This window comes from Carassius carassius, chromosome 6 (assembly GCF_963082965.1).
Source record: "Carassius carassius chromosome 6, fCarCar2.1, whole genome shotgun sequence".
Classification (NCBI taxonomy): domain Eukaryota; kingdom Metazoa; phylum Chordata; class Actinopteri; order Cypriniformes; family Cyprinidae; genus Carassius; species Carassius carassius.
Window position 1 is genome coordinate 38,134,257 of NC_081760.1, and position 13,931 is coordinate 38,148,187.

General features: G+C 36.0%; 1 protein-coding gene across 1 annotated transcript in view; it reads right to left on the reverse strand.

Moving 5' to 3' along the window:
* The window catches only part of LOC132142048 (glucagon receptor-like), a 25,941-nt gene extending 23,985 nt beyond the window's left edge, over positions 1 to 1,956 (reverse strand). The window contains exon 1 of the mRNA XM_059551684.1: positions 1,901 to 1,956. The gene's annotated coding sequence lies outside the window, so the exon portion shown is untranslated. The remainder of the gene's footprint in view (positions 1 to 1,900) is intronic.
* Positions 1,957 to 13,931: the final 11,975 nt, after the last annotated feature.

Here is a 13,931-nt window from a genome sequence, read left to right on the forward strand (position 1 = left end):
GGCTGTAAAACTGCACGATTGGTGCAGGAATAGAAGCTGCACAAGAGATTACGCTTGCGACGCTTTATCAGACACCACTAATAACAACAGCACCCAGCCATTCTCTGCAGCCCACATGCATGGTCTTTCATTATCTAGAGCTTCATTAATATTCAAACAACATCAAAGACGGGCTCCATTATTGTCCTTACTTCAAATTAGAAACAAAGTAAAGAACAGTTATAAGAGAGCACGCCATACATGCATATGAATAAATAAGTACAAGAAGCAGAATCAAACGCATTAATATGATATTATACATTATAAATAAATAAAGTAACGAAGTACAAATCAATAAATTTAAGCTCAAAACCTGTCGGACTTACATCTGAGACTCAATGATTCTCTCTGCCCTCGGCGATGAAATCTGAAAAAGGCTCATTAGCATAGATTAATCCTAATTAGTCCTAAATGAGTCAAATGAATGATTAGCACCATGTGCAGTCTGAATGGGTTTCGAACACACTCCTTTAATAAATTCAGTATGTGGTGATGAGATTGTACTGAAGTACCAGGACAGATACTGAACAAACACACACATTACAAATAACATTATTTACAAGCTGCTGGAAAGACTTCGGGACACAAAACAACATTGAGTAAGTACTGGATGCTATTTTGGGCAAAAAAAAAAGACTCAAAAGTTTCTGAATGAACTGAATCAATTGGAACGGAATCAGAAGAACAGAGTCACTGTGAAGAATCAAAAGTGTTTGAACGTGTTAAAGGTACAGTTCACTCAAATATTCAAACAATATTCTACTCAATCTTTCACTTTCTGTGAAAAAAAGAGATATCCTAAAGAGTTTCTGAGCTTCTCGTTTCAATTCACTTAAAGTAGCAGAAATCAGCATGATCCAAAAAAGCTCCTCGTTAAAGCATCACAAAGGACTCATATGCACTATATTCCAAGTCTTCATAAGCCATATAGTAGCTTTACATGAGAAACAGACTGTTTTCAGGAGAAGATGCCCATAGTAACACTCAAACTGAACTGACATGCTCATGTTTGAGAGCTTGTGTTGGGTGCTCTGTGTGATGAATGACACCGAGAGCTAATCGGATGGTCTTCCAAACACAAACTACAGAAAAATGGCATTTGTTGAAAATTGAGCGGATTTCCAGAAACTTCAAGAGCATGTCTGAGTCATACTTCACTTCCCAAAATCAAAGCAAGTCTTACACTAGTTTCATAACAATTAAGCATTTTCTTTAAGTGTCCAACTTTTTGGTCTTTAATTTTGGACCAAAACAGGAGCTGGACATGTTTCAGTACAGAAACGTTAAATAGGACCCTCCAACCACTTTTAAATAATAATATAAAAATAATAATTATTATTATTAAAAATAATAATACAAACATTGCAATCTATAATAATAATAATAATAATACATTTCCCTTAGCTTTTGGATTATTAGAGTACACTATTTAAAAAAAATCTTCATATTTCAGGTAGTTGACGTTTAATTCAAAGTCTTGCCATCTCTTTAATTTGTGAAATATAATAGCAAACTCTGAGTGCTAATTGTTTCTACATCATTTCTCTCTCTCTCTCTCTCTCTCTGTTGTGTGTGTGTATGCCTGCTACATATAATTAATCTTCCATAGAGAGGCTATTAATCTAAATTAATCTAAAATAATAACTGAGCGCTTTATCTGTCCAGCAGTGCACACCCGCAGAGATCTGAATCTGGACTCTTTTCTGTGACCCAAAGTATTCAAGTGATATGAACTATTATGCGAATAACATTATTAATAATAAGATATTTATGGGAGAATTAAAGTCGACTCAGCTGACCACTTTGATCAATAAACTCACTCCTGGTTGTCCGAAGGGTGTGAATGGACCCCATCACTCACCCGAGGGGCGTTCAGCGTGAGCTTCATCTCTCAGCCCGCTCATCTTCTTCTTCTTCAGTGAACCGGGAGTTTGTAATCCAGCGCAGACCGGACCAGAGAGCAGGAGCAGCGCACAGCCTCAGCAGTTCACCGTGTTCAGTCCCTCGTGCGCCGTCGAGTGAGTGAAGAGCGCGTGCAGGATCAGCTCCGTTACCGGGAGTCCGGCGTGACGTCACGGGCGCATGTTTACAGGAGCAGATCGATATCGGTTCAGATGTGATGAAGACTTCACTCAGCGGACGGGAACATCACGAGCACTTACCGCTCTGAACCAATGAGTAAAAACACAACGACACACAAATACTTCGATTACTTACGATTAAGTCGTTTTTACAAATCATTTTTACAAGAAATCATTTTCAGTTTCTGTTGGGAGTCCAGTAGCCTGCTCTCTTTCTTTCCTTCTGGTTCATGTTTCACCTCGAAATCAATATAGAGAAAAATATGACATTATATATTACAAAAACTGAAATGAAAGTATTTTAGGGACCATTACGGTCCAGCTCACCCCTAAACCATCTGGATTGGGTTCAGGTCCGGTGACTGTGGAGGTCAGGTCATCTGGCGCAGCACCCCATCACTCTCCTTCTTGGTCAAATAGCCCTTGATGCCTTCAGTGTTACTCTACAATTTCCATAGTCATGAAAATAAAGAAAACTCTTTGAATGGGAAGGTGTGCCCAAACTTTTGGTCTGTACTGTATATATATATATATATATTATCAGAAAAAAAAATACAGTTAGATATTTGTTCAGCCCTACCTCTGCACCGTACTCAGGGCATGCATGAAACATTTGTTTGCTGTATATTGCACATCCAGTATGCATAGTAATCAATTTGGTAAAACACAGCCTGAGACTATGATTGTGTGCAGTGATGCATTCGGATGTGATCTGAATTCAAGCACACAGGTATCTCAGGCTCATCATATAGATCTCAGCCGAACCCTCAGATCAGAGCGACTCCAGTCACACAACAGAGGAGGTCCGGCTTCATAAACACACGCTATACACACCGAATAAAAGAGAATTCAGCTCGCCATCCGGGAGTTTCTGCTGAATTAGCAAACATCACTATCAGCAGCCGCTCTCACAGAGAAACACACGAGTCAGACATCACCGCAGATTTGCTGAACTTAAGCAGCATAACTGTATTGGACGCTGCTAGTAATCAGAAATGTTTCATGAGCAGTAAATCATCATAGATTGATTTCTGAAGATGATGTGACGCTGAAGACTGGAGTAATGATGCTGAAATTACAGCTGCAGATCACAGGAATAAATGACATGTTAACTGATATTCACAGAGAAAACTGATTCTTTAATCGTATCATGATGTTTCACAATATTACTGTATTTACTGCATTTCTTTATCAAATATTTTCCTTTTCTTAAGCACCAGTGAATCTGTAACTGCTTTATTTCAGTAACCTGACCTCCATCACACAGCTGAAGGGTTCTGTAGTACTAATTGCTGGGGTCAAGGGTCAAACCTCTTCCTCAAGGGCACAATGCTGATGGAGCGGGAGTATGATCTTAATTACGACTGGACCTCGGTGCAGCAGCCCAGACGCTTAAAAGACCAGTTCAGCCTGAAATGCAAATGCTGCCATCATTTACTGACCCTCATGTCATGCCGAGCCAGTATGATCTTCTGATGTGGTGCTTCACTGAAGACTGATGTGAGGATAAAAAGATCCACTTTAATGGAAACATGTCTTTACGTGTTTGTGTGGGCACGTGTGTGGGCCACAAACCTCATCAGCACACTCCAGTTTCACAAACAGAACATTTTTAGCACATAAACACAGCGATTTGAAAATAAGAGAGATTAAATATGAAGTAGCCCTCAACCAGCCACTGAAAATCTCAGGATGTTTTTGGAGAATAAATGCACGTATGAATCATCACAGCCACCCTGAACAAAAACACCACATCAATATGCTTCAAAGACCTTGATTGGGGCTCTCCAGCACTCGGACCTCGCCAGGTGCTCGTGAAGGTGACTTATCAGCCTCCTACGCCGAACAAGAGCACAATCCAGTCCTCCGGTGTGTTTCGCAGGTTGTTTCTGTGGAGATTTGCCATCATACACATGCAGCGGGAGAGCGTTTCTATCAGCTCACAGAAGACTTGGTGTCTGATCACACATAATGTAATGTAATGTGCACAATATCACATCCATTACACATGATATCGCTCTTTCATTACAGCTCTCTTTGGTTAATGTCTCTGTTGAATCAGGTTAACATCTTTAATCATCATAAAGGCACGCTGGAAACATACACATCTCTATAAGCAGCAGTCAGTCTCACACATTTAAGGTCTAAACTGGTCGTTTATGGTCCAAGTTGGAGCTGGTTAGAACTACTTTGGACCAGCTACAAACCAACTTGACCTTGAAGTGGTATGATATTATATTTCCTGCACATTTGCAAGGTCAATGCTGATTATTATGCTCCGAATTACAAGTTGGATGACCACCTTTGACCAACAATAAACTAGTCTGGCGACCATATTATTTAATATGTCCTGTAGGCTCTTAGATGTCTAAGCTGGTAATTTATGGTCTAAGTTGGACCTGATATCTAGTTAGATATGGAAGACCACTTTTGACCAACAAAATACCAGGCTGACAACTTAACAGGTATGATATATTTCATAAAGGATCTTGAAGGTCTTTTATGGTCCAGGTTGGAGCTGGTAGACCATTTTGGACCAGCAACAAACCATGACCACCAACAATTTAGTATGATCTGATATTTCCTCCAGGCTCTAAACTGGTCATTTATTGTAAACGCTGTTATTGGTTGCTGTCTATAGTTGGATGTGATAGTTCCTGCAAGCTTTTATCGGTCTAAGCTGCTCATTTCTGTTCCAAGTTGGAGCTAGCAAAAATATGTCCTAAGAACATTTTTCTGATGTTTAGTTACAAAAATGTAGTTTATCAACTGTTTATTATTATTATTATTATTCTTGGCTGTGTGAATGTTATTAAGGGAACATTAGTTTTGAATGTCCTCTGAAAGTTCTGAAAATAGAAACAATGTTTACAAAATCTAAAAGACTTTAAAATAATATCCATAAAACATTCTAGAATTTGTGTAAAAAAGGTAAGTTTTGTGTCCTAACATTTTGTGAACATGGTGAAAGAACACTTTGAATGAACATTTAATTAATTGTTATTTGAAAAACATTGTGGAGAACCTTTCCAGAACCTCTGAGAACATTCGCTGTGAGCTGGGACGATCTGATATTTCCTGCAACCTCTCAAAATTATAGTTTAAAAATGAAAACACTTGCATCATTTTCTTCCCTTCATGTCTTTATAAAACTGTGGAACACAAATGAAGATATCATGAGGAGAACTGCTATTCACTGTATGCACACAGTGACATTTTTTTTCTTCTAAATTTCATCTTTTTGTGTTCCACAGAAGAAATGAAGTCACACCAAGTTTTGGGTGAACTATCCGTTTAAAAGTTGTGGTAAGCATCTGTTTTATTGTTTTTATTGCATCTTTACACTGAACATAATGTCGATTTCAATCTGCAGCAGCTACAAAAGTCTGGTCTAGTGCTCATTCAGGTCATTGGAGATGTTTTAGGTGTATCTGATCAATAACACGGAAGATGGAGAAGTCTAGAGCCTGGCGTTAGAGTCATGCGTAAGAGAACAGAAAGCCATTACTAAGACGTTTTTGTGGCTGTATCGACGTTTGGAAAAGATATCTCTGTTGAACGCTGAGAAACCGGTCGCATCTATCTAAGTTGAAGCCACACACACACACACACACACACACACACACACTTCTCACTGAGGTAATGAAATAAGTGGCTGACTTCAATGGCTGATAATGAAACTTCATTAGTGAAAAATTGAATGACGTGGCTGAATCCATTTTCTGTGGCCTGCGACAGAGGAGCAGAACGTTCTTTCTTCTTTCACTCAATTTTATTAGCTCTGATGGGCTTTTTGCATTGATCATGTGCCTTCGGACACCTGGAACACACTTACAGACAAACGCATGAGGAATAAATAGATTTGAGAAGGTCATACAGCGTTCTTGTGTTTCTATAGAGCTCATTTCATTGACTCTTATCGTGACGTGTGTCTCCAGTCGATGAATACATGTGGAAAGATCACTGTAAGCTACTGCTCAGCTCCTCGCTTTTACTGAAAAATACAACAATCCTCCAAAGATTTTGGACACACAAAAAAAGCATGATTAAACATGACCATACTTGCTTAATTCACCAGTTACTGTGGCATACTAAAACTCTAGTGGGATAATATAATTCTAGTGGAATCATTTAGACGTGGTAAGAAATCTAGAGAAATAAATCCAACTCCATGAAAATCTCCCCAGCAGCCTCTTATCCCATTACTCTTGTCCCCAAAGAAACTTTCTAGAGCTCTTACTGTCAAAGTTCAGTTCTTTACAGTTGTGGCTCCTTCCTGCAAAGGTCATATAGGATGAAGAAATGAGCTCTCTTAAAACAAGAGTCTGGATTATTAACATAAGACCCAGCGTGCCCTTTGAGTGATCACCTCAATGAACATTGTTCATATTAGAAAATAAACACTTCCCTGAACCTTCAAACTGGGACTGTGTGTCATAAATGAGAGCCACTAATGTTAATCTCATGAAGAAAATTACTGATAACAAAAGATCAAAAAACTATTTCTGTAACAATAACAAATATATAATATGCATAATGACTGTTGACAAAAAATAACAAGACATTAATAGACCAATGCACAAGGTTTGTTACAGTAACCTTAAACTGAAATGGAAACTAAGAAAAAACATTCTCATTGCAAACAAAAAACTTTTTCAGCTAGTTTACAAGAAAACGTTTGAAATCATAAAATAACTGAACTAAAAATAGATATGAAAAACTACTCAAACTAAGAAAAACAACAAAATTACTACAAATTCAACTAACATGAAAATGGAAAATACAAAAGTAAAAATGATCCAAAATATTAATAAAAAAACTATAATAGAATCTCAATTATATTAAAATAACCATGCAACACACGTTTTCTGAAAGAGTTAAATCTATCAACAATATAATTTATTTAAAAGTACATTTATAATGTAAATATATTTTAATCAACTAAAATTAGGTGCTTTTTAATTAGTAAAACTGACTAAAATTAATGCATATAACATGATGAAATATACTGACTAAATGTAGAGGATATTTCCATTTTCAACAAAAGCTGACAAAAAGAAAAAAGATAAAAAATGTTAACTGAGCGCCAGATTTAATTAAATGTTTTATTGTGTACCTTTATTGATTTCAATGTGTTTGTGTAGTATGCTTCAATATAAATATTGTTCCGAAGCAGCTTTATATTCTGAATGACAGAAAGCCTAACAAAACCTCCAGCAAAACACCTTGAGATGCTCCCAAAAGAAAAGACCTTGAGGAGAACAAGGATCAGGGCTGAACAAAAGATGCAGGACAAAGATGAATCTATGAATTTCTTTGGCATTCACAAGAAGCATTCCCTGATGTGAACCATACAGTACCTCAAACATCGACTTGAGTTAAGCTGAAGAGTGTGTGCATCGATAGATAGAGCAAGTTCAGCACTGCAGCTCCTCTCTGTGTAGAACAGGGTGTCCTAAAAGAAGATGAACCACGTCCAATAATCAGTGATGTTCAGAAGACTTACAGAATCCCCTGGAACAAGCTAACATCAGTGAGTCATGTACGATGTGTCAAACAGTGCTGATGTGAGGACATCACAGAGGAAACATGACTGCACATGTGATCTTCACAAAAGAACAGCTGGCGAGATGTTCACAGAACAGATTCACAATCAAAAAACACTGTGTGTGGAGAAAAAACACTCAAGAGCAACATCAAATGGCAAAAAACTGAGAGATGTACTGCTTCCTCAGGGTCTGGACAGCTTGGTGTTAGATGATTGTTCATCAGGATTTTAAATTTTTCTTTAGAAACCCCTGAAGCAGATTTGTCAAACAAGTTTCCAAGATTAAGATGAACAGAACTGAATGATCAGAGTGAACTGTCAGCAATCGATCTCAAACCAGATGGTTGATCGTTTCTATATTATCACCCAGATCTCATCTGCTAAATTTCTCTATAAGGCATAAAGATATTACGATATTCTGAACATTAATATCAAAGCTGCTTCAAAACAAGGCGCACTGTTAAGCTCTGTACAAATCTGATCTTCACTGAATACTGTACAAGGGCTCATGCACTGATCTTATGATCTTTGGTTGAAACAGACAGAAAACAGCCTACTTCTACATTTAATGTGTTTTGATTAAAAAATCTTGATCACATTATAAGTGGAACTCGAAGAACAGAACATAATAATAATTATAATTATAATTATAAAGGCAGTTCATGACACCTCAAAAAAATAAAGCATTTTTTTATTGGCATCGATGGTTCCTAACGTCCACATAATCTTCCAATTCCACAAAAGTTTCTTTGCAGTGTAAAAAAATATATATATATTTTCTCATTATTAACATGTTTTTCACAATTAGAAAACATATGGTTCTTTTGAGAATAGATCATTAAATGGTTATTTGAGAAACCATAAAAGAACATAGATTCATGCACATGGAAAAAGCAGTGTGCTTTCAATTATTATTGAATAAAACACTACACATATCATTAATCATTTAATGTTGTAAAATGAATCCGTTATGAAATAAATTGATTTCAGTTGCCAGTCTACAGAGGACAACTGTTCTTCAGCTCATTTTAGTTTAGTAATTAGTGATCAATCAATTAGCAATCAGTGTAGTAATCTTGATTCAATTCAGTTCAATAACATCATCGATTCAGCAAACACTAGAAGAGCACTATCCATCTCATTATCCAGATCAGATCTGGTTCTCATCTGATCGTGTCTGTGCAGGTAAATTAATAATATTACTGAATATGAATCGTCTTATGAGCAAGCATAATATCTGTAACGCAAATTTGTCCAGAGATGATGATGAATTTGTTACAAACTCATGTTTTACAGGAAATGGAAGTAAAAGTTACTGTAAGATTGTTAACCCAAGTTCCAGTATTGTTGGTTCAAAGTTATCTGGTCTTTAATAACTTTCTTAAAATGTAAGCACAAAGCAATAGTGTATAATAATAATAATAATAATATATAATAACATTATACTGTACATGTCTCATGGAACTTTTTTTTCTTTTTTAAACATTTCAGTTGGCATTCATCTAAAGTTTAAGTGTTACTACATGTTTCAGAAGTAATGCAGTGCCAATGTTTGCTCACTTTTTATGCCTTATGAACATGCAATATTAAAATAATAAGTCATTAAATCTGATCATGTTTAACTAAATGAGTTTATGATGCATGAGTCAGATCCATGTTCCTGCGAGCGGTTCACATCCTCTCTCCTCCTCCAGAGAGTCCTGACTATGGGAACTAAAATCCTGAGTGAAAACCCAAATACATCTGCTTCTCTGGAGCTTTAGCACACATCGACCCTCAAATCTCAGCAGCAGTTTTTGACGTTCTCATGGTGCACATAAAAATGCTCAGGATGCATCAACAGACTACTGTCCATGCAGTCTCTCTTTGGGATGGTTATTAACAGATGGTGATTATATCACTGCACATTAAACATTGCTGTGAATCTTTGCACATGTACAAGTCAAACACAAGCAGTCTGTTTTGCCGAGAAGATGGTTATTCATGTGCTGCTGACCGCTGGAAGAGCTGGAGAGGACTGGTCACGTGGTGACAGGAAGTGAGGAGTTCTTACAAGACTTTTAACAAGTCATAAGAAGATCAGGTTAAATCTTGATAAAAAGCTTCAGATAATGTGGCTCTCTCATCTGGCCAAAGTGATCAAATGCATCTGTTTTCAAATCTCTGTACTGCAAATTCTAAAAAGAAACTTTTTTAACACTAATAATCTAAAATGATTTCAAGAATAAAATAAAGAGTCCAAGTGATTTTCATTCTTAAGCTGTGTAATGATAATAATAGGTCTGATTTATCAGATGGATCTTGCTGTTCAAATCAGACACGATGGCCGAAGAGCTCCACGAACACAGGCTCACCACACACACCAACACAAGCTACAGACGGCACAACATTAATCAACATGAACATCACAGTACACCGTAGAAGTCTGAAAACATCAGACAGATCAGAAAATTAAACAAGCTTTGCAATTGCAGACTTCTATAACAACACCATACTATACATCACTATACTATACTACACTATACTGTACTATTCTATACGTCACTATACTATACTGTACTATTCTATACGTCACTATACTATACTTCACTATACTGTACTATTCTATACGTCACTATACTATACTGTACTATTCTATACGTCACTATACTATACTGTACTATTCTATACGTCACTATACTACTTCTATAACAACACTATACTATACATCACTATACTATACTACACTATACTGTACTATTCTATACATCACTATACTATACTACACTATACTATACTACACTATACTGTACTATTCTATACGTCACTATACTATACTACACTATACTGTACTATTCTATACGTCACTATACTATACTACACTATACTGTACTATTCTATACGTCACTATACTATACTACACTATACTGTACTATTCTATACGTCACTATACTATACTGTACTATACTACACTATACTGTACTATACTATACGTCACTTCACTACTTCTATAACACTATACTATACTACACTATACTGTACTATTCCATACGTCACTATACTATACTACACTATACTGTACTATTCTATACATCACTATACTATACTACACTATACTGTACTATTCTATACGTCACTATACTATACTACACTATACTGTACTATTCTATACGTCACTATACTATACTACACTATACTGTACTATTCTATACGTCACTATACTATACTACACTATACTGTACTATTCTATACGTCACTATACTATACTACACTATACTGTACTATACTACACTATACTGCACTATACTATACGTCACTACACTACTTCTATAACAACACTATACTATACTACACTATACTGTACTATTCTATACGTCACTATACTATACTACACTATACTGTACTATTCTATACTATACTACACTATACTGTACTATTCTATACGTCACTATACTATACTACACTATACTGTACTATACTACACTATACTGTACTATACAACACTACACTACTTCTTTAACAACACTATACTATACTACACTATACTGTACTATTCTATACGTCACTATACTATACTACACTATACTGTACTATTCTATACGTCACTATACTATACTACACTATACTGTACTATACTACACTATACTGTACTATACGTCACTACACTACTTCTTTAACAACACTATACTACACTATACTGTACTATTCTATACGTCACTATACTACACTACACTATAATGTACTATTCTATACGTCACTATACTATACTACACTATACTGTACTATACTACACTATACTGTACTATACGTCACTACACTACTTCTATAACAACACTATACTATACTACACTATACATCACTATACTATACTACACTACTTCTATAACAAAACTATACTATACTGTACTATACTATACGTCACTACACTACTTCTATAACAACACTATACTATACTACACTATACTGTACTATACTATACATCACTATACTATACTACACTATACTGTACTATACTATACATCACTATACTATACTACACTACTTCTATAACAAAACTATACTATACTGTACTATACTACACTACTTCTAGAAAAGCAGACACTGTTTGTGCTGACTGACAGACTGTGGTCTTCTTTATGAGCTCCTTGTGTTTCCTGATGTACTCTTTTTTTGTGTTTTGTGTAGCTTATACATTGAAGACATGGTGAATGTTTGATTGAGCGGTGTTTGAACGAGCTGAATACAAAATATATAGATATACAAAAAAGCAGTTTTTCTTGTGTTAGTACTTTTATTTCCATATACTTTCATTTTAGACAAAATGTCATTCTGAGGAGGCACAACTGCAGTTTAGACCAGTTTTATATCTCATTTGGTTTCATATTTGCGTTTTTCTCAAGATAGAGAGAGCAGCTCAGTTCTATTCAGTTCAAGCATTTGATTTTCAAAAACCCTAAATTACAATTAATAACCCATAATTACAAATACATTTGTATTATAAAAACCTGTTCGTAACCAAATCTGCAAACCCTCGAACCCTCCACGCATGCACACAGCTGCTGGACACCCATACAGGCTTCTCCAGTGATCCACTTCATTCTTAGTGTCAAATTAGATTAAATTAAATTAAATTAAAAACAACCAAGCACGTTTTTAGGCATATACCAATATGGTAATTAACCAACTTAATCTAAAATATTAAGTTTAAACTAAATTTGGGGTAAATTATATATGCTTAGTTCTGTATAACAATTCAATTATACTCAAACACAAAACTGAATTACTACGAATCATTAAATGCCCCATTACTTCAACACTAAAACAACTACAGGAATATTTGCAGAAATGACAGTACATCTAACATTATTTCAGTCACAGATGAGGCAGAGTTTTCCAGCAGAAATATCCTGAAAAATTAAAGCATAGCATCAAGTACAGGATTCTGACTCATCTTTCACATTGCAAACACACTACTGGATTCACATCAGTCTGTTGTCTAATTTTTTTTTTTTCTATGATGCTTCTCATTTTGGATATTAAAGTAAAACCTGGTTTTATTCTGTCCCCCCTGAACCTGCTGTGAATCAAATCCAGAAAATAGTCGAAGATATTTGTTCCATTGAAACAGTTTAACACAATTCATACAGACTGAACGTAACCATTTAAAAACCTTAAAGCAATATGGACCGTTTTATTTGTGCGCATCTTATGTCTTAAAGAAATAGTTCACACAGCAAAAACAATCTGTTAGAATTTACTCACCCTAACAAAACTATTTAATAAATGGAAAAGAAAAGGAAAACAACAATAAAGAGCATTGTCCAGGAGTAAATGATGAGATAATGGGCCCTATAAAGCGCACGGCGCAGGTGTGTCCAAATCCACTTTTGCTATTTTAACGACGAAAAAACGGTTCGTGGAATGGGTTGTCCCTGTTCTCTTAATGAGTAATGAGCGTAACGTTCAATTAACCAATCAGAGTGTCATCTTCCACTCCCTTTAAGAGTAAGATACGCTCGCGCCATGGCGGATCACTATTTACATGGCGGGATTTGTTGGCGGAAAAGCTGAAGCGAAGAAACCGATCTGCTCGTGCACGGAGTTAAAGCACACAAGCAGATCATCTACGGGACAAGCAGGAATCCACCAAAGCTCTGCGTGATGTGTCAGTTATATATATATATGTGTACTGGCACAACTGTTCAATTAATTAGCCAATTTCATTCATCATTTTAAGCGGCAATAAGCTGAATTGCAAATAGGTAGCCTAATTCTAATACACACAATGACTATCCATCATTACATTTTTATATTTATGTAGCCTGCACAATAATATTCTTTTACACTGTAATCCTTTTGTTTTTAATATTTGGCATGTTTGTGTGATGCACATCCCTGCGTGTAATAAGAAAAGTCAACGTGCACTGTGGACCCGCCCAGAGGTGCATGTTCTAACGCCCTCTTTAAATAACAAGAAAATATTGCGCCATTGACTTTAGACTTTAGACCAGGTTTGAGTTGGTCTATGGCGCAGTTTATTTTCAGCTCCTTAAAATAGCAATGAGCCAGCAATGTGCCTGAACACACCTCTTTTTTAGACCGGCACGCCCATGGGTGCACAAATGCATTTACTAATTAAACAACATGGATGGGTGAACTATTTCTATAAAACATCTGGTTGCAGAAGAAGGATTTAAAAACAATAATCAGAATCATTCATTCATAAACTAGATGGATGAGATCTATAATCTACAGCTCACCCTGAAGAGAGGAGCGCACTGTCG